Source organism: Pleurodeles waltl, chromosome 8 (genome assembly GCF_031143425.1).
Source record: "Pleurodeles waltl isolate 20211129_DDA chromosome 8, aPleWal1.hap1.20221129, whole genome shotgun sequence".
Lineage (NCBI taxonomy): Eukaryota > Metazoa > Chordata > Amphibia > Caudata > Salamandridae > Pleurodeles > Pleurodeles waltl.
Genome location: NC_090447.1, coordinates 315,553,461 through 315,576,074, shown reverse-complemented (window position 1 = coordinate 315,576,074; position 22,614 = coordinate 315,553,461).

Below are 22,614 nucleotides of genomic sequence, written 5' to 3'. Positions count from 1 at the left end.
CTGAGAGTCTTGCAAACATAGTCATAGGAAAATGGTATGCAAGTTTTCTCCAATTCATCATTACTGCAAACGTCAAATGGGCTAATGAGATCAATGAATGGTCAACAGTCATTCATACCATATGGCCTTACATTAGCCCGCTGCTGCAGGTTTGCCATGATATAATAAATATACTCCATGGATACAGTAGCTATTCTGGATGGTCAAATCCTAGGGTGCTGGGGGCCTAAGTCCACCTCTACCGCCCCCAAAACATACAAGAATCATGTACTTGTGAACTAAACACATGCATAAGGCACATGTGTGGCCTCCATGTCACAAGTCCAACACAAATCTGAAACACAAAATCATAATGGGACATGCTCAGCCCCATAAAAACTGAAAGTGACTCTCCCACTCCCTGTTAGGACTACAGATAAAAGCATCACCATCATAAATGTGGACACATTTTGGAGACGGAATACATAATGGTATCCCATCCATCATTTCAAAATAGCCATCAGCAATTACACCAAATATGTCGTCAAATATGGTCAATACATTAGTTAACGTATCCCAAACATTACAGTGTGAATGCCTTCTATACATAAAACAACGGACATGTGTCATATACAAACACATATGTGTATCACATCGCACCGTTTGACCATGACAAATCACCTTTCCAAAGCTAAAAACATGAAGACATAAGGATAAATTTGCTCCATATTCTACGCATACAGCATGGCCGTCATAATTTGTTCACGTACATGTGTGCACACAATGCAGAGTCAAATACAAATGTATCCAAAAGTGTCTTAATATTTCGCCTTCAAAGTATAATTTACATCCACAATATTTTTGACTCTGCATCATGTGCACTACTGTACGTGTAAAAAAAATGACGCCCATGCTGTATGCGTGGTAAAATTGACGCTACATGGACAATATGTTGGTCATCTCATGTACATTATAAAATATTAATATTCATATCATATTTTTTCACTCCGCATCATGTGCACTACTGTACGTGTAAAAAAAATGACGCCCATGCTGTATGCGTGGTAAAATTGACGCTACATGGACAATATGTTGGTCATCTCATGTACATTATAAAATATTAATATTCATATCATATTTTTTCACTCCGCATCATGTGCACTACTGTACGTGTAAAAAAAATTACGCCCATGCTGTATGCGTGGTAAAATTGACGCTACATGGACAATATGTAGGTCATCTCATGTACATTATAAAATATTAATATTAATATCATATTTTTTCACTCCGCATCATGTGCACTACTGTATGTGTAAAAAAAATGACGCCCATGCTGTATGCGTGGTAAAATTGACGCTACATGGACAATATGTTGGTCATCTCATGTACATTATAAAATATTAATATTCATATCATATTTTTTCACTCCGCATCATGTGCACTACTGTACGTGTAAAAAAAATGACGCCCATGCTGTATGCGTGGTAAAATTGACGCTACATGGACAATATGTAGGTCATCTCATGTACATTATAAAATATTAATATTCATATCATATTTTTTCACTCCGCATCATGTGCACTACTGTACGTGTAAAAAAAATGACGCCCATGCTGTATGCGTGGTAAAATTGACGCTACATGGACAATATGTTGGTCATCTCATGTACATTATAAAATATTAATATTCATATCATATTTTTTCACTCCGCATCATGTGCACTACTGTACGTGTAAAAAAAATGACGCCCATGCTGTATGCGTGGTAAAATTGACGCTACATGGACAATATGTAGGTCATCTCATGTACATTATAAAATATTAATATTCATATCATATTTTTTCACTCCGCATCATGTGCACTACTGTACGTGTAAAAAAAATGACGCCCATGCTGTATGCGTGGTAAAATTGACGCTACATGGACAATATGTTGGTCATCTCATGTACATTATAAAATATTAATATTCATATCATATTTTTTCACTCCGCATCATGTGCACTACTGTACGTGTAAAAAAAATGACGCCCATGCTGTATGTGTGGTAAAATTGACGCTACATGGACAATATGTTGGTCATCTCATGTACATTATAAAATATTAATATTCATATCATATTTTTTCACTCCGCATCATGTGCACTGTAATGCGTAAAAAAAAAATGACGCACAACCGTGTATGCGTGAAAATATGACGCAAAACGGGAAAATAAAAACGGCGGCCATTTTCTGCAGGAAGTGATGTAATAGGATATCCTGTTTACAAAATCTGTACTGGGAGTTAACTTTCACTTTCACTTTGCAGTCTCAGATTTATCTAGACTGTGTGGTTGTGTGAAAGGTTTTGTCCTGTGTTTTACTGCTTTTGTGTCCTGTGTGCCTTGTATTTTGTCTTAGTGTCAATCTATTATTGTTGTATAACATTGTCTCAGTCTGTTTAGTGTTATTTTGTCTATACCTGTGATAGTTTGTATTGTCAGTGGGAGTCTGTTGTGGGTAGCATAGTTTGGGGGGTTAATTGGGCTATTTTTCTCCTTCTTCTTTTTCTTTCACACCTCTACCTTTCCCCATTTCCCACTTTTACTTTCATATTTATTTTGTCCAGCATTAGTCCTCTCAATATGTCAGGTAGGCCTCGCCTGTCCAGGATGGGTGAAGACGAATTGGGGGGGTTCATATGGCTAGTAAGCCATTTCCTCCCACTAATGCTGGAAGCTGGGGTCCGTGTGATACAGGGGTATCACACGGAGGAGAGGAAAATCAGGTGGGAGAAGGTGCGCCATCACCTGGTCTGGGTCTACGGGAGTCTGAGAAATGTACACCAACTCAAGCACCGCTGGGCAGATCTGATCACCAGGGAACAGGACCTGCTGGACCACCTGGGACTCCAGATTGGTGGCCATGTTGGTGAGTAAAAATCTATTAAATGGGAATTATAGAAATCTGTGTGTGAACATGTGATGATAGTTAGCCAATCTGCAAAATAAGTAGCTGACTGTGTGTAATGCTAGGGAAACCTAGGCCCATGGTTATACACATAAATCCCCATATTTTGCAACACATGTACACGCAATAACAGCATTAAAATCCAACATCTATTTGTATTTTGCTAAGTCGCCCCCTCTCTGCGTCACAAAATGTTGCAAATGCTGCGCTACAAAGGTATACATATGTGTCCTAATGTGTATTTGTTGCAGAATGTGTATGAAGACCTATGCTACCAGCCGGATGGCTAATTTTTGCAACACATACCAGATGCCTGTAGCTGCATGTAATGTAGTGTTGCATTTGTGTCAGAAAAGCAACACGTGAACTGCTCTATTTGTACTCCACTGGTCATAATGGCCAGTGAGTACGTCATGTAGAAACAACATACCTACATATGCAGACGCCATAGCTAGACAGAAAATTGGAAACACATGATGATGCTATACATGTGTGTTGCCTTCACGTCACATGAAGTTAGTCATGTTGTTCACACATATGTCACATGTGTGTCTGGTTGCTGTGTGTTGAACCTGTCCACATAGCCTGTTTGATTGTGAGTGGTCATGCAGTCCTCATGGAACCAGTTTTGGAATGTCTCTCTGGGATGCACATGCTGAGATGTATGGTTAACATTATTGTTGGGGCATACTAATGGAGGATTAACTTGGATGACACATGACTGTCCTGGCCACTGCATGAGTGTAGTAGGGTGTGACACTGGAGCAGGAGACTCATCCAATGATAATGTTGAATACAAAGTCATCCATGCAGGATGAGCATGTGTGAAAGTCTATCATTACCATGTCATATTCACACAGTGTCATTGTAACAGAAATTATTTGTCCGTTCACCCAGTCTGAGTATAATCTTTGTTTCATGCTTTACAGGTGGACCAGCCCCGTACACCGTGGGAGAGGTGGCCCATTTTGACGACCCCGATACCTACAGTGAGTGTTGCCTGAGTGCTATTTACATTGTTTGGTAATGAAGCATGATGGATTACTGTGTGTTCAAGAGAATTCATGATTTGATGTGCTGGCCGTTCATTGGCTTTGTTGTTTTAGTGTGATATCAAATTTGAATAATGTTTCTGTAAAGCAATACCTAGTCATCTCTCAGATTGAGGGGTTGTAGCCCATTCAATTAGGGCGGCAATTGGGAATGGTATGACTCATTTGGAATACACTGGTCAATGTTAGACTTGGTCAGGGACTTGCCATCAACTGAGTCTGCATATCAGACTGACAGTCTCCCAGATAGCTTAGGCACATGGCTTTGATGACAAGTGTTTCTTCCTAGTTGAGGATGGACTGTGTACACTGTAGGTCGGATCTTCCAGGGCCATGTACTTCCACAAGGTGAATTCGAAGTGTATGCGACTTGAGTGCAATGGCCTAGGTGTTCAGTTGAATCATGTGAATGGGTGTTCTACCTCCTCTGTGTGTGTTGTTAAACATGCCTCACTAATAGTCTGTTATGTTGGGCTAAGTCATATCATTTTGACATGTGTGGACCTGTGATGTGACAAGGTTGGGCTGACTACAACGTGTTGCTAGCCCTTCATAGTTGTTGTGTGTGAAGGCACATACTTGTTGAACTTTCTGTACACTCCTGGGTGTGCATTGAACATGGGATTGTTGGTTGTTCTTCCCACACCACCCACAAAGACTGGGATGTTACTGTGAAACAGGGTACCTAGGACTGTAGCAACCAGTATGTTACACGTACTTAGCACCTTTTGTGACTTGAGTTAGTACCTAGGGCCAGAGTGAGAAAAATGTCTACACGTTGCAAATGGCATAAATATATGTTTGTGATTTGCAAACGTCTGTTTCCTATTCCAAAATGTATTTGTTTGATATGAAGTTTCATTGTACAACTGACTTGTAGGAATTTAGGTGTGAGCCCCAATAACCCAAACAATACACACTGTTAGAATTGAAATAGTCCGCAGGAGACTAATACATCAGTACACAACTATCATGGTGCCTAACAGTTTCTACTCTCCCTCTGCTTGTTCTATGTATAGCACAGCATGTTAAGTTTGGAGCTTGCCTGTCTGAATCACAGGGGAGACATCATCCCTCATATCAGAGGAATGGGCTGGGATCTGGTTGTGCATCAGCAGCAAGGCAGGCAGCATCTAGTTGTGAATTTATGTTTGGAAACTCCCCCATGCGTGTCTTGGGACGAGGAAGTGAATTTAAAAGACATATGTCATGGTGATGACAAGGTTTCCCCACGCAGGAATGCCAGACCTTCAACCCTACCACATCTATCAGCAACGTACCAGACGGTATCCTTGACTGGGGCACAGAGTGAATATGTTCTGGCAAACTCCAGTGCAGAAGTAGGCAAAACAGGGTGATTTGACTAATTAACAACACCCTAGGACTGACTATTTGCTACATTAACTGATAGGAAGGGCAATGAGAATCATTTACTGCAAAGTGCTCTGAGGCTCTTAGATGTGAGCAAATGAGTATTAGTACATTCAGGGTAAGATGCACAAAGGCCTCCAGCCTGAGGCTAATGCGCAAAGTATACGTTTCACTTGCCACACTACACTTTGACTGACTGTGGGTGTTGTGACTGCCCTGCCAGCACACTTGCCTCTCAGGCCCTGCCCCATACACTTTTTATTCACATTGCATGAACTGTACATGTTACGTGGCATTACCTATGCATGTCATTGTTAGGATGTGGTATGGATGTAAACATTGTTGATGTTTGTATATGATGGGGTATAATGTGTGTCTTACTGGATTGGCCTGTTTATCGTATGAATGTCCTATTTTTTTGTAAGACTGTGCAGATGTGTTTCAGTGACCAGTTGCCTGTGTCCCCTCCTCAATGTTGTTGTCTGAGCAGTATGACATTAGTGATGTAGCCTTGTTAGCCAGGCACGTGAGGGACCCTGACGTATGCAGCATGTGTGTGTCGTTAGTGCTGTGTGGCTCCTATTGCTGTTTACTTAGGGTTATGTATGTGTCAGTTATGGACATTCGGCATTTGAGTGTACTGGTACCTTTGTCTTATTTCTAGGAGTAATTGCAGATGTCATCCTCACCCCCTATTTTAGGTATGTATGTTCCAGGGTGGGGTTCCTGCCATTTGGTGCTATAGCTGCACAGAGATGAGAGGTGTTATTGTCAACTGTGGTGGCAGTTAAGTTGCAGTTGTTGTACTTGCTACAGCATTACAGGTAGGGACCTAGTTGATGGGGAATAGATTTTGCAAGACAAGTGCCTGGATGGGGATTTGAGGTAGTGTCCTTCCCACCTGTCACTGCTTTCCCTTGGCTCTCTTGTAATTACAGGATGTCCCCGTGGGACTGTTGTGGTTGCTGTATTTTGTTGTGCCCCAGCTTCGGTCAGTACTGGGCATGCCCCCCTGCCGTGCCCCTTTCCCCATGCCACTTCATATATGTGCTGACTTACATGCATTGTGTAGTAGGTATCCCCCCCTGCTTACAATCCTCATTATTGCATTTGAATTCCCCATGCGACTTACCCTGCATGTGCGTTGTGTCGTGGTAGTCTGCGCTGTCCAGTCCTTGAATCCCTGTGACGATCTCCTCCGGGATGACGGCTGCGACCATCTCCTCCAAGTGGTCCAGGGCCTCCTGTTGTGCTGGACTCCCCCCTTCAGTCTGCATTGCTGCCTTCCTGTTCCTGGCCATTTTCTCTTTGGTCCTTTGTTTGCAGTCATGCCAGCGTTTCTTACACTCGGTGACTGTCCGGCGTTCTTCAGCCACACTGTTAATCTTGTCCACAATTTGTTTCCAGATGGCCTCTCTCCTACTGAGTGGCAATTTTGAGGAGATGAAAAGTTGGTGCTGGTGTTCCGTCACCTCTTTCACCAGGATTTCCTGCTCCTCTGCACTAAAGCGACACTTTCTTTTTTTTTTTTAAATGTCCTGGTTCCTGTATGCTTCCTCCTGGCTGGTTCCTGGTCTGCTCTCATCCTCCTGGGGTCTGTTGGGGCATCTAGGATCCATTTTGGGTCTCCTCTCCTGAAAGGGCAGTTTTCACGCAAAAATGTAACGCAATAGCGTGAAAAAAAACGGCGTTTTCACGATTGCGCTGTCGTAAATCGACCCACAGTGATGTGCGTCGCATTTACGTTGGTTTCCTTTACGACAGACCGACGCTGTGTGCGTCACGAAATAATGACTCCCACCTGTTGGTTGCGCCGCCGTACGTCAAAGTATAAATTTGACGCCCGCATGGCGCTTCCAAATGGCGTTAGACGGCGCAATTTTTTTTTACGCAAAACTGCGTTGGCGCAGTTTTGCGTCAAAAAGTATAAATATGGCCCCAAATCTTGAGTAACTGTGCCCTTTGCTAAATGGCAAAGCTACATCATTGAAATTAAGTAGCATTGGCAAAGCTAGTTGGCCTGACCTTAGCGAGCTGGTGTGATAGTTATTTATTTATTTTTTTACTGAAAGACACAATCAGATAAAAATAGAAAACACGGTGCTGACTATATATGGTTTCTGTATGCTTGCAATAAACATTTTTGTTAGACCCAACAGCCTTGATTTAGTTACCCCCCAAACGTTGTGACTTCCCTCCTCATGTTTTGATAGATTTATATTTGTTGCCTTTAGGACTATGTACACTTTACCACTGCTAACCAGTGGCAACATGCTTGTATTCTCTCCTTTAAACAAGGTAAAATTGGCTTAGAATCAATTGCCACATTTAATTTGCATGTAAGTCTCTAGTAAAGTGGTACCACATATACCAAGGGCCTTTGCGATAAATGCTACTAATAGACCTGAACATTTAATATGCCACACACTTAGGTTCTGAGTGGGTGCCCCTTGAAAACATGTCTCAGACAAGCCATTGCAGTTTATTGTGATGTTTAGAACTGCCATTTCAGCCTGGCAAAATAAACCTTTTGCCAGGCCTACACCTTACTTTTTAAAACATATAAGCTACCCTTAAGGTAGGCCCTAAACAGTCCATAGGACAGGGTGCGGTGTATTTAAACATGCACTTAATAAGTTTTATATGTCCTGGTAGTGAAAAACTTCTACATTTGTTTTTCACTACTCTAAGGCCTACCTCTCCCATAAGATAACATTGGTTTACCTTATTACATTTAATAAGTGATAACCTTTGATATGGAACAAGAAGGAAATTCATGTTCAAACTCAAACAAATTGTAATTTAAAATCCTCTTTAATGGTTAACTTGAATTTTAAGTCACAACTCTGAAAATTACACTTTTAGAAAGTTAGCATTTTCTTGTCCCAATCATTTGGTGCCTGCGGCCTCTATTCTGAGTTACAAGACTGCGTGCAGTTGGCCTTTGTGTATTCCTCTAAGACGGTGAGATAAACGGGCCCTAGATGTTGTCAGGATGGGCCATCGTGTCAGGATGAGAAGGGCGAAGCTGTTCCTTGCCCCACTTACATTTCAAGGGAGATGTTTCCGCACACTCACCAAGAACTTGACACTAGACTGTTGTCACCGCAGAACTTTGGAGCCTGGGCAGGGAAAGATAGGAAGTTCCAGAACCATTTGTTGGGGGAAGTCTAGAAATTTCTATCCATTCAAAGCTGGCACCAGGTATGATTATTGGACCCTCAGCCCAACTCCTCAGTGGACTCTTGGACCTGTGGACACTACAGAAAAAGGACTGCCCTGCTGCCAGAGGACTGCCCTGATGCTGGAGGCCTACTCTGCTCTGTGAAAAAGAGAATTAGACCTGACCCCTTCATCCCAGGCTACCTGAGTGACTCCAAGAGTCAGCTGGCTGACCTCCTGTTCTGAGCACAAAAAGTTCCAGAGGTCTCCTTGCAACTGCTCAGCTGACCTGCTCACTGGACCGACCTGGACCTAGACATGGACTTGCCTAAGCCCTGTTGGCTTCAGCTGGAGTGAGTCCCTGATGTCCAAGAGGTGCCTGCCAGGTCCTGGACATTTGGCTGCCCTCATCATCTGCTCTTCCCTGCCTAACTATGGGTTTCATCAAAAATTGTTGCAGCATGAGGCAACCTGATGTAAGTCCTCGCGTCACAGCCTTTACAGCTCGTGATTGTCAGCCTCATCGCAACCAATGCAGCAAGATGAATCCCTATGCAGGACCTCGCATCACAGCCTTTGCATCTCTTGATCAGCAGCTTCAGTGGAACAGACGAAGCATGACTCAACTCATTGCTGGATCTGGCATCACAACCTTTGCAGCTCCTTATCGGAAGACACAGGACTCCGCAGCACATCCCTGCGCAGCTCCTGATCAGGACGGATACCGGGAGTCACAAAGCCTTGCACAAAGGACATAGGGTACAACTCTCTGTACCCAGCCTATGCTCCATTGCTATTGGCCTTAATTTGTGACTTTGCCCCTGTCCCATGCGACCAGATACCCACAGTTGGCACTTTGTGCTTCTAAGAACAATTTTGTACCTAAATCTTTAAAAATGCATATGTCCAGTTTTACTAATTGAATATTTCTCATTTGGTCTCAGATTATTGATTAAAATATACTTTATTTTTCTAAATTAGTTTGAGATTTCTTTTGTGATGTGTTTTGTCTTTATTACTGGTTGAGTGCTGCATAAATACTTTATGCATTGCTTTTATATTAAGCCTGACTACTTTTGTGCCAAGCTACCAGAGGGTTACGCACATGTTAATATAGTGACTTTTTTGTGGTGCACCTTGATGGGAGTGTGGTTGTTGCTTGAGTAGGGAGTTAACTCCCCTCAACCAACAACCCAATTTCTCACAATTTTAAATAAAAAAAATAATCAACATACATTTTAGTAGAACAATACTGGTGTATCCTAGCAGAGAGGCAAACCCAATAGGTCTCACCTATTCAATAGCTATTGGCTTTGACAATGTCTTGTAGCCGTGTTGTACAGCAGCACAGCTGCTATGCAGCATGGCGGAAAGTTAGAGAAAAAGCCCTAAGATGTGGCCAGTGCTGGCCATATCGTAGCACTTTTTTCTGGTGGCACAGGAGGGGCTAAGCAACAACACAGGAGGAGGAGGGGGAAGCAACAATACAGGAGGGGATAGAGGAATGGGCAAACAACAACTTGGGAGAGGCAGAGGACGGAGCATGCAACAATGGGTCAAGCAACAATTCAGGAGTGTGGTGGGAGGGATAGGACAAGCAACAATGATGAGGCAAGCAACAACTCAGGAGGGGGCAGGAGACATGAGGCAAGCAACAATGCGGAAGGTGTGGTAGGGAAAGAACAAGCAATAATGGAAAAAACTAGGCAGGAGGAAGGCAGGAGGGGCTGGGCAAGCAACAACATGGGGGGGACAGGAGGAAGGGGGCATACAATGACCATGGTGCAAGCAATGAAGGTGTAATCAACAATGTGGAAGGTGTGGAGGGCTGGAGCAAGCAACAACACAGGAGGAAGGGGCAAGCAACAATGCGGGAAGGGGTGGGAAGGATGTGACAAGCAACAACTATGGAGCAAGCAGCAATACTGATGGAGGTGGGTGTAGGTAACAATACAGGAGGGGGAAAGCAGCAACGTAGAGTAGGGGGAGACAGCCCGGCAAGCACATGCCCTCTTATGGAGTGCTGCAATTTAAGGAAAAAAGTAGCTCTGAAAGAATGATCTGGGAAGCACACTAGGCAAGGAAGTAGTACTTGGGACATGCTCCAGGAGAGGGACAAGCATACAAAGCGGAAGTGATACCTGCTCACCCTGACTAAACAAAAGTAAGGAAATGAGAGTGTTGATGAAGCCAACCAATTGTAATCAATGGACAGGCTCTAAGCTCCCTGTAATTTACCAAAATGCCTTGCAAGTGATAGCAGATGCTCTGTCTCAGGAGAGACCTTAAAAGGATGAAGAATGGAAAGAAATCACTGTCAAAGTGAAAGCATTGTCGCAATAGCCCTGCCCTCTAGTGCATTTCTTTTTTGACAGAGGTTCACATGTGAGAAAATGTACATAAAGTTAATCATACACCATAACTGCTAGGCATCTGTTTATCTTTATTATGTTGCCATGTGCTCGACAAACCACCTGAACTTTGATGATTGACCTTGTGCTCGCAGCCTTGGGCTGCAATCTGCTTATTGCTGTAATTTACTTGTTCTAACCGTAGTTCCGAGAATGTTTGTGCTTAATCAGTAACTGCCAGAACAGGTTTGTACAGGTCGTTGCCACCTCCTGCCAGCTGCATCTGTACTTTCTCCCACCACACGTGTATCCCTGAAATATTCTGAAGGCCGCAGAGGACCTTGAATACACTAGGGGTGGAGTTGTCCTCTGACTAAGCAGTTTTGTGTGTATATAAGGTTGGGTGCCCCAGAGTGAAGGGGCAGCCTCCGTAGGAAAGTCTCTATGACTGTCCTGGGACTCTGTACTGGCTCGGGCTAGTAAACCAGATAATAAAACTTATCTTTTCTCCTACAGTTGGTGACTCCGTCTGGTTTGTGTAATGTATGACTATATACCCTGAGGACTTAGGGTGTCCCTCCACCGCTGAGAGAGAATCAGTGACATTTTCTCCCGGTTCCTCAGTTGGCGCCCGAACAGGGACACAATCCAGGCATCCAGGGGGTTGTCCCGGTGACGGAGGACTCATTGATGAATTTCCAAGGGAGGCGCCCCACATCTGATCCTGAGCACCGTTCTCTGTTGTGGACCTGCGGACTTCGACTACTGGGTCTTTCGGTCGCCTGAGACACCTCCTGGTGCTGTCTGGACTGGTGTCTTTGTCTTCTGTGAATAATCGGATTCCCTGACTGACGGAGAAAATAGAGTGTCAGGTAAGGACAGGAATTTGAAATTCCTGTCTAAAACTGTCTGTATCTGTTTCTTTTAAAAAGGTAAAATCGCTCTTTGCAAAGATCGACGTCGGTGGTAAAACGGACCTAAGTTGTCTGATATGTATATTATAATATAGTAGGAGAAAGCATATTTGCATTTGAGTTGTTTTGAATACCACTGATGTAAGTAATTGAACGGTTTATTTCTGCAATATTTATCGTACTATATACATAATGCCGGTACTGAGTCGTTTTAGAAAATGGTGTTGTTGTTGTTGTAACAAGAACTCCCGCCTGGGGGAAACGTGTCCTGCTCCTCCAGTCTGGACTCCAAACCATGACATGTATGTTAAATATGGGATGGGCCCTATTGTCTGGTCTGACATATGGAGGAAAAGAACTAGTTCAGACCTACAATGGCCTATTCATGGCACTTTTGAAGAAAGTAAACTTAATTATTTACAGGAACGATTGTTTGCAACTAAAAGTAGACCAGGCATGTTCGACTCTTTGCGGATCTGGCAGAAAGAAGCAGACCAGAAACGCAAAAAGGCGGAGAAGGACGCTAAAAGGCATATGACTAGGACACTGACTGATAAAGCAGGTGAATTAGACAGGACAGAACGTGAACAAGGCATTATGGCGTTTGACAGGACACACCGCTTGAATACTGATAAATGTTACCCTTCCCAGACACTTCAGGAAAAAACAACGGAAGAAGACCCACTTATGAATGACTTGTTAGATAAGCCACCAATATACACGCCCCCGTTATACACCGTTTTACCTAATTAACCACCGGTGCCAGGCACGCCTATTGTCACACCTCCCGTTGGGTCTAATACACGCACCCTACAGCCCCTTACCACTCCCGTGATACAGACGCCTCAGGAATATGGTCCACAAGGTCCCACTGCTCCTCCTGCTACTATTCTTCCCTTTCTGAATAGATTACCCATCTCATGGTCTGCAGAACGCCCTACGACTTCTGGGTCAATAGTTTCTCCATCCCTTCGAGACACCCCGCGTCCCACCACTCCACGAAACAGTACTTTACGGAGTCAGTTGTTCTCCAGTCCTCATGAGGAGGATGTGGTGGACGAGCTGACTCGCCGATGGATGACTAACTGGAATGAGTATGATGCACGGGATATTTACCAGACCATAAGGCAGTGGAGGACCCAAGTACAATTTCACGCGGCCTCTCTTATGTGTAATTTAGTCATCACCAAATACGAAGATACGGGAATACCGACCCTGGAGGGCCTGGTCGCCCTCCGAAACCGTGCTTCCGGCGGAGTCCCCTTCGGGACAGACCTTTTTTCTTATGTTGTCACCCTTCTTACGTTTCGGGACCGTCTGTATTTATGCGACTCCAGTCCTGACACCAGTATGTTCCCAATGAGGGAGGCCCCACCCGTCTGGCACGCACCAGAACCGGCGGTTGGGAACAACGCAGCAGTACCTGGCCACTTCCAACAAATATGGGTCCGTACCCCATGGAAGAGGACCGAAACTTATACATTCAAAGCAGCGTTACCCGACCCCCGAAAGAATCCAGCAGGTTATTATAAGGAGTTGAAACAGACGTTAGACTTCTGTGTAATGACATTGTCCGATATTGACATGTTGATGGCTGCGGTAGTTCCCCCCGACATTTGGACAAGTATATGCCGTGCTGACCATGTTGCTGAACTCGGGGGTACCTGGGCAGCATTTGAAGGAGCTGAGCGTGCATGAACAGGGGGAGCAAAACCTGAACAAATAATATTAGCTCTCCCAGATCGCATTGTAGATTTCATGAAAACAATGTTAACGCCGCATAGAATAAATTGGGATAAGTTGTCAGCAGAAAAAGGGTGAGAGTGTTTCAGACTTTTTCACTAGGTTTGAGAATATATTCTCTGACTTTAGTGGGTAGGATATGGCCACTAAAGGTGGACTCCGATTGTTAGTGGACAAATTTGTTGCTAACCTGTTACCTGACATAAACGCTAAATTGAAACTTTGTGAAAGTACTTGGCCAGTGACAACATCCACTGGTATTCTGACAATGGCCCAATATTACGAGAATAGGGAAATAGAGGAGCAAGAGAAAGCGGACAAAAAGACTAAAGATTTGAAGACAAAAATATTAATTCAACGGGCATATCCGCCGTCCCGTCCACAGCCTTCCAGGTCCCATTCCCAGGGCCCATCTAACAACAAACAACTACTACCACCTTCCCGCCCGTCTCTACGGTATTACCAATGTGCGTACTGTAAAGAGGAGGGCCATTGGAAAAATGATTGCCCAAATAAAGTTGGCCCCTCCCGAAATATCACCCACCCGGATAATAGAGTACGCGGGCGAGCAGGCCCCTCCCCACAGAATACTGACAGAGACAGACAACAAGTGGGACCACACTCGCACAGTACTCCGCAACAGAACTATTTTGACAATCCCTCCTCCAAAATTCTGCAGCGCCAATTTTTTAATGATGACTATGACCCAATGGAGGGACAAGGTTCCTCTTTTGATTAGGACAGCGTAAGACAGAGGGGGTTTGGGACCGGTCTCTATCCCCTTTAAACAAAATGGCCCTCACGTTGAAGTACAAGTCAACGGTACTCCTCGTAATTTTCTAGTGGACACAGTGGCCCTACTACAGCACCTTGCTCACCATAATCACAAGGTTTCTCTCCCTAAATTGCAGTATTGTAGACAGCAGGTCACCTATCTTGGTCACCTCCTGTCTAAGGAGGGACGTACCCTGACTGCTGAACGAGTACAAGCCATTCGAAACATACCTGTCCCACGGACTCAGAGAGATGTGAGAGCCTTTATAGGCATCACTTCCTTTTTGTCGTCAGTGGATTCCAACTTATTCCCTTCTCATCAAACCATTTTTGTTTCTCATACGTAAGGATTGTTCTGAGAACATCAAGTGGAATGATGATTTCCAATCCAGTTTTGACGACCTCAAGCACGCACTCTGTACAGTACCTGTGCTAGGCACACCTGACTATCGTAAGCCCTTCCAGTTGTATGTCTGTGAGAAGGACGGATGTTCCCTGTCAGTATTGACCCAGGAACATAAGGGCACACAGCGCCCGTGTGCCTATTTTTCGGCCCTGTTATATCCTGTGGCCCGTGCTCTCCTGGGATATTTGCGCGCAGTAGCTGCGGCTGCAGTTGCGGTGCGCCGTTCTGCTGGGATAGTAATGGACTCCCCTCTCATGTTACTGGTTCCACATACTGTTGATGCATTACTGAATAAGACAAAAACGCAACATCTCACAAATGCCCGTTTGACCACGTATGAATTGACACTTCTGGCTAGCCATATCACACTTCAGAGGTGTAACACACTCAACCCTGCTGCCCCTCACGGAGGAGCTTGAGGATACCCACACTGATCTACAAGACTGCATCCTTCGTACAGAAGATGAGACAAAAGACAGTGTAGACTTGCAAGATACTCCATTACATGATCCTGATGGAACACTATATGTGGATGGTTCATGCCTTAAATTACCCGATGGTGCTACCTCTGCAGCCTATGCTGTAACAACAATGGAAAAGATAATAGAGGCTGCTAGGATACCAAAGAATTCGGCTCAAGCTGCATAATTGATAGCTCTGACGCGAGCTTGTGTGCTGAGTAAGGGACTGAATGTCAACATCTACACAGATAGCCAGTATGCATTCGGGGTGGTACACAATTTTGGTCGATTATGGGCAGAAAGAGGTTTTCTGACCTCACACGGTACCCATATTCAACATGGGACACTGATATCAAACCTCTTGTCTGCTCTTGCACTTCCCCAGACCATGGCCATCATCAAGTGTAGTGCACACAAAAAGGTGACCGATGATGTCGGCCGAGGCAATGCCTTTGCTGACCAGATAGCGAAAGAAACAGCACGTGAAAAGATAGGATGTATGTACATAGTGGAAAATAGAAAGGAGGTCTCTGAGCATGAGATATTTGGGAACACACTGAAAAGTGTACAAAGGTTTCAGACAGAGGCTACTGAACAAGAGCTAATTTCATGGAAGGGAGGAAAGGCCGAGTTTGACGAGGACATACAGTGTTGGACAGATCTGTCGCAAAACAAAAGATGGATGCTCCCTGATGCATTTATCTTACCAGTAGTAACGATGGCCCATGGTCCAGCCCATATAAGTGCCAAAAGTATCTGTGACATACTTGACCCTGTTTGGGCTAATGATAGTATCAGGAAGACAGCAGACCATCTGGTTCGAACATGTATGGTATGTTTACAACATAACCCAGGAAAAGGTACACCAGTCCCACCCGGACATTTTGGCCCCCCAGATTATCCTTTTGAAGTGTTACAAATGGATTATATTGAAATGGAAAGGTTTAACAATTTGAGATACGTCCTGGTCGTGGTTTGTATGTTTAGTAAATGGGTGGAGGCCTACCCAACTAAAGACAACACTGCTTTTACTACAGCTAAAATACTCTTGAAAGAATTCTTTCCCCGATTCGGGATCCCTCTATGTGTATGGTCAGACAACGGAAGTCACTTTACTGGACAGGTCATGAGGAAGGTCTGCGAAGGTCTAGGTCTCCGCCAGAAGTTTCACGCAGCCAATCACCCCCAATCAGCAGGCTTAGTAGAGAATTATAATGGTACACTCAAGTTGAAAATATCAAAAATATGTTCTGATCGCGGTATTACATGGCCAGACGCACTGCCCCTAGCATTATTATCTGTTAGGATGACACCCCATTCTAGGTCAGGGTTGTCACCACACGAGATAGTGATGGGGAGGCTGGCGAACGTTTGGGGTGTTCCACGTCCTCATAAATACTCTGACATTGAGCATCCTGTCTTGCTGGATTATCTTGCTGAACTTACTAATTCTTTACGTCTGATTCGTCAGCAGGTACACAAAGCACTACCCTCTGTGCCCACCGATCCAGGCCACAACTTGCAACCTGGTGATTGGGTCCTCACGAAGAATTTTCAATGGAAAAAGAGTCTTGAGCCCTGCTGGAAAGGTCCACGACAGGTCCTCCTGGCTACTCGAACAGCAGTCAAAGTCGAGGGAGCCAAGAATTGGATACATGCTTCACACTGCAAGAAAATACCTCTGTTTGTATCCTGTGAAGGCATAAAAGGTGGTGACTGCCCAACAAGGAAGGACAGTTCCAATAGAAATACAGAAAGAAATAAAGAACAGAACAACAGTGCCCTGCAAGGGGCCTCTCCAGATCCTGGTCCCACTGAACAGTTGTTTCCTGACCATACCGTACCGAATTCCACCAGATACAATTTTCGCCCACGAAAAATTAGAAAATAAGAACATGAACTAATTGCTTGTCCCCTGTACTAAGTCTGACAATAGCTGCAGGGCCGTGATTTTGTCTGTTGGGGCGGACCAGAGTATGTCAATAGGACGGCTGGAATCACCCCTCAGTGAAGAAACCAACAGTCACCGGCAGCACCTAGGTTGGACTGAACTGCTAGTGGGACAAGCAATAAACAGAAATGGGCGTTATACAGGAAGACAAGAGGAAAATGCAGAAAATAAAATATCGGAAAAGACTATTGGGCCCGTGTATCGCTTGCCTCACCATAACAGTGCTATGTCTGGTACTTCTGGCCTGCATTGGATGGTTGATACATGATTCTGACTCAAAGGTCTCTCCAACTCTGTCACCGCCTCCAGAACACAGCCATGTTTCCTTACCACCCAATGAGGAAGGACGAACCAGGGAATATGAAAAAAAATACCTTCATATCTATGTTACATCAACATCAGCTGGCTGTAAATAGAACAAATTGTTGGGTATGTGGCTTGCTACCACGTTCCGTGCAAAAAGGGTTGCCATATATTTTATTTCCTTTTTCTTTCGATGGCTCCTGCAGCACCTGGTATGAACTATCAGCCATCTGGGCTACCTCAGTGGATGCTACTAATTCTGGACTATTGGTCACCCACCTATACCGGTTATGTTGGCCTACTGGAACGAGAGTCTATGGAACAAAGGAAGAAAAGTCAGAGTATGCTGACCGACGAAATAGGTCTACTGACATATATTTTTTATCCTTTAATACCACACCCCGGATTGGCCGAAGATCTTTTGTAACAGAGGTCAAGGCTCCACTTTGTTTTCAGAAAAATGGTAATAGAAGCGTAGGTGCCAGCAACTGTAATGCTACAATAATATTGAATGGAACTGATTGGCCTACCATGATACCGTCACGAAACACGTATTTTGTTTGTGGTAATAATGCCTACACCTCCTTGGTACCCACCTGGACCGGTATGTGTTACATTGCTTGGTTACTACCACCAACTTACACAGCTGGCCCTCAACACCACAGGACTCGGAGAGGGGTAATATCTGCAGAAGATACCTCAGCACAAGAAGCATTGGACTACTTTAAAGGAGTCCTTCCATTTTGGGACCCTATGACAAACAGTAGGGATATCAGATATCTCACAAGAGTTGTGGAGGCAACAATTAACGAGACTGCTGGGGCCCTGAGCAACATCACTGCAGAACTCGCTGCTGACCGCCTTGTTACTCTTCAAAATAGAATGGTACTTGACATCATACTAGCAGACCGTGGTGGAGTCTGTACTTTGATCGGATCGAGCTGCTGCGTTTATATACCAGACAATGCCCCTTCAGTGTATAAAGCTATTCAAAGGTTGCATACGATAGTTTCCACAATACACCAAGATGAAGGAACATGGTCCTTGACCGACTGGTTTTGGGGTTTGATTTCCCAATGGGGCTGGAAGATACTAATATTCCTTTTTGTGCTCGCTGCTGTATTCCTCACCTGTTGTCTTTGTGTACAGTGCCTACCTGCTTTGTGCGGTTGCTGTATGGCATCCCTTGCCCCCTGGCCTGTTCGCCCTCCTCAACACACGGCTATGCTGTCCCTTGAGCAGGAGATAAAAGACCTTATGTCCATTAACATAGACACTGAATGACGTTCAAACTTGCCTCACAATGGCAAAAGGAGGGATTGAGAAAATTTACATAAAGTTAATCATACACCATAGCTGCTAGGTATCTGTTTATCTTTATTATGTTGCCATGTGCTCGACAAACCTCCTGAACTTTGATGATTGACCTTGTGCTTGCAGCCTTGGGCTGCAATCTGCTTATCGCTGTAATTTACTTGTTCTAACCGTAGTTCCGAGAATGTTTGTGCTTAATCAGTAACTGCCAGAACAGGTTCGTACAGGTCGTTGCCACCTCCTGCCAGCTGCATCTGTACTTTCTCCCACCACACGTGTATCCCTGAAATATTCTGAAGGCCGCAGAGGACCTTGAATACACTAGGGGTGGAGTTGTCCTCTGACTAAGCAGTTTTGTGTGTATATAAGGTTGGGTGCCCCAGAGTGAAGGGGCAGCCTCCGTAGGAAAGTCTCTATGACTGTCCTGGGACTCTGTACTGGCTCGGGCTAGTAAACCATCTAATAAAATTTATCTTTTCTCCTACAGTTGGTGACTCCGTCTGGTTTGTGTAATGTATGGCTATATACCCTGAGGACTTAGGGTGTCCCTCCACCGCTGAGAGAGAATCAACAACATTGTCTCCCGGTTCCTCACATGGAATCAGATATAATGCAGTCACTCGTAGTGCAATAGAGCTAATGGCTGAAGTGGACTGACCCATTGCTCCATGTTGTATGCTGAGGTTAGCAGAAGCAAAATATGAAGAGCTGCTAAACAGGCCAATAGATGTCAAGGGCTGACCAAAAGCACCTCTATGTATGTGTCTATGAATGTATTTGCCATTTATGATTTTATTATTATTACCTGAAGCTGATCAATTTTGCTAAAATTATCCTCAGACCAAACGAAAAAGAGTAAGGAAAAATGAGAAAAATAACATGAATTGAATGTGCAGATTGAATTCTCCAGAGGACGATAGTATCTATCTTGAAAATGCATCTGTGGTGGTGCCCCTGTCAATCTGAATTTCCAAACCTCAACAAAGAGTAAGGAGACAGAACAGAATAAACCAAAACTGATGTTATGAGCTGAACTCTGAGAAAAAAAATCCCAATTCACAACCTTCACTACAGATGAAGACAAGTACAGTACAGACATTGGGGGTCATTCTGACCCTGGTGGTCGGTGACCGCCAGGGTCACCGACCACGGGAGCACCGCCAACAGGCTGGCGGTGCTCCGTCGAGCATTCTGACCGCGGCGGTTCAGCCGCGGTCAGAAACGGAGAGTCGGCGGTCTCCCGCCGACTTTCCGCTGCTCGGGAGAATCCTCCATGGCGGCGGAGCGCGCTCCGCCGCCATGGGGATTCTGACACCCCCTACCGCCATCCTGTTCCTGGCGGGTCTCCCGCCAGGAACAGGATGGCGGTAGGGGGTGCCGCGGGGCCCCTGGGGGCCCCTGCAGTGCCCATGCCAATGGCATGGGCACTGCAGGGGCCCCCGTAAGAGGGCCCCACAAAGTATTTCAGTGTCTGCAAAGCAGACACTGAAATACGCGACGGGTGCAACTGCACCCGTCGCACCTTCCCACTACGCCGGCTCCATTCGGAGCCGGCGTCCTCGTGGGAAGGTAGATTTGCCCTGGGCTGGCGGGCGGCCTTTTGGCGGCCGCCCGCCAGCCCAGGGCAAATCTCAAAATACCCTCAGCGGTCTTGCGACCGCGGAGCAGTATTTTGTCAGGGGAAGAATGGCGGGCGGCCTCCGCCGCCCGTCAGTCTCAGAATCACCCCCATTATCTGAAAAGTGCTACAGAAAAGAAAGCCCAGGCTTACCCAGCAACTGGTTGAGATATTTTAAGTGGAACATGAATTTCCAGCTTCAAAGATTAACTAATGGTTCTATGTGAATCCACAGTTTTGCCTTTCCCCTCTTTGATAGCACCAAATTCTTCCCTCTCAGATTCGACCAATTTGTGAGCAGAAACTGTATCAACACTCAGCTTTGACCCTGCTTTTCTAATGGGAAGACATTCTGTAGACTAACATCATTAAATGTCCTGACCATAACATTATAAAATGTCCTGACCATTACAGTTCTGTATGTCTTCCTAAAAAGACTGGTCCTTTTCAGCTTGTTATGTCTGTCTTTTTTGCCATATCAAACATTAGCCAGGGCCAAACTGGCCACACAGAACAGAGATAAAACACCTGGGGGCATATTTATACTTCCTTTGCGCTGAATTAGCGTAATTCTTTTTTACGCAAATTCATCCCAAACTGAATTCCATATTTATATTTTGACACTAGACCCGTCTTGCGTCAAAAAATTGGAGTTAAAGTAATTTTGGGGATGTGTGAAACCACCTTGCATCAATGAGATGCAAGGTAGGCGTTCCCATCCAAAACATTACTCAAAGCCCCTTGCGCCTCATTTATCCTCCCGTGCACAAAAGGTGCACAGGGGAGGCGGGCCTAAATAATGGTGCTACGCTTGCTTAGCACCATTATTTAACCCCTGGGTCAGGGCAGGCATTAGGGGACCTGTGGACCCATTTCCATGGTCAAACACAGTAGGAAGAGCCCACAGGTGCCCACCTCAAGCCTCAGGAACACCCCCTCCCACACCAGAGCCCCCCTACATGGCACTGGGTGCAATGGCCATGCCCAGGAGACACTGGTCCCCTGTGCTGGCCATTGGGGTGGTGGGTATGACTCCTGTCTTTTATAAGACAGGAGTCTTGTGGTATGGATGGTTTTGCATCAGGAGATGACGGTAGGCTGGTTAAAGGCATTTATTTTGCCTCTAAGCAGCCTAACATAATTTTTGGTGCAAAATCCACTTCCCCCATACCGCCACTCCCACCCGGCTAATGTGATTTTCCCAGACGCTAGCCCACCCTTTACATTGGCTTGCAGGATTCCATAAACTTGGCACCAGGCTGACACTCTGGAATGACCTTAGGTCAGCCAATGAGGGGAGGCGGCAGTCCCTATCTGATCACAGAGGAGGATGGGGTCTGAGAGACTGTGGACCTCACACGATCTGTGACAAGATGTCAGTAATAGAGACTCAGCCCTGGGCAATTCAGGGCTTAAAACTGCAGCGCTCAAGTACAAGTCTGTTGTAACTAAATATGGATCCTTTGTAGATTAAAAAGATGTATTTTTATTCAGCTTGGTTACAGGTAACGCCCCACCAGCAGCAGAATCCTTGCTGGTCAAACCACTCTCACCAACTGACCATTCACACAACCCAGGCACTCATCAACACTCCGTGACCTAACACACACACTGGCTGAGCAGCAGGGAACTGGTAACTAAGGAGAGAATGCATAGCAACAATTTAAGACACAGAACATTTCCTCCGCTCAGATACGAGGCTATCACTGATACTCCCCCTCTCCACTCTGAGAATGTCTGCGTCTTGGAAGAGTGAGCAATGACCTATGTGTTTTCTTGGAACACAGATGCTGGTGATATTACCCTTCTACCTGTTGCTCAGGAATGCTAAGCTGACCGCACAGACTTTTGGTGCTGAGAGCTAAAAGTTTGTAGCAACGCTTTGCTGCACATGCCCACAAACGACTCAGGGCCTGATTTATGAAAAGTTTGCATTGCCTTTGTGGCATTTTATGATGCAAAAGTGGCACAAACTTACAAAGTACAATTATATTTTGTAAATTTGCACCACATTTATTTAAAAAAATGACGCAAAGTGGCGCAAACTTTTCATAAATCAAGCTCTAAGTTGGCACACATTGGATAACATGTTCTCTGCCCCAGGGTCGACATGCATACAGTGCAATCAATATCAAGAGGTGTTACATTTCTTAACCCTCATCTGGACGGGGAGCCTAGTTGGTTTGTCCTGTCCCCAAATATTCAAGTAGGTTCCATGCTCGATGAGCTATTTGAGGAAGGTATGACAATAACGTCCGCCCGTCTCCTCA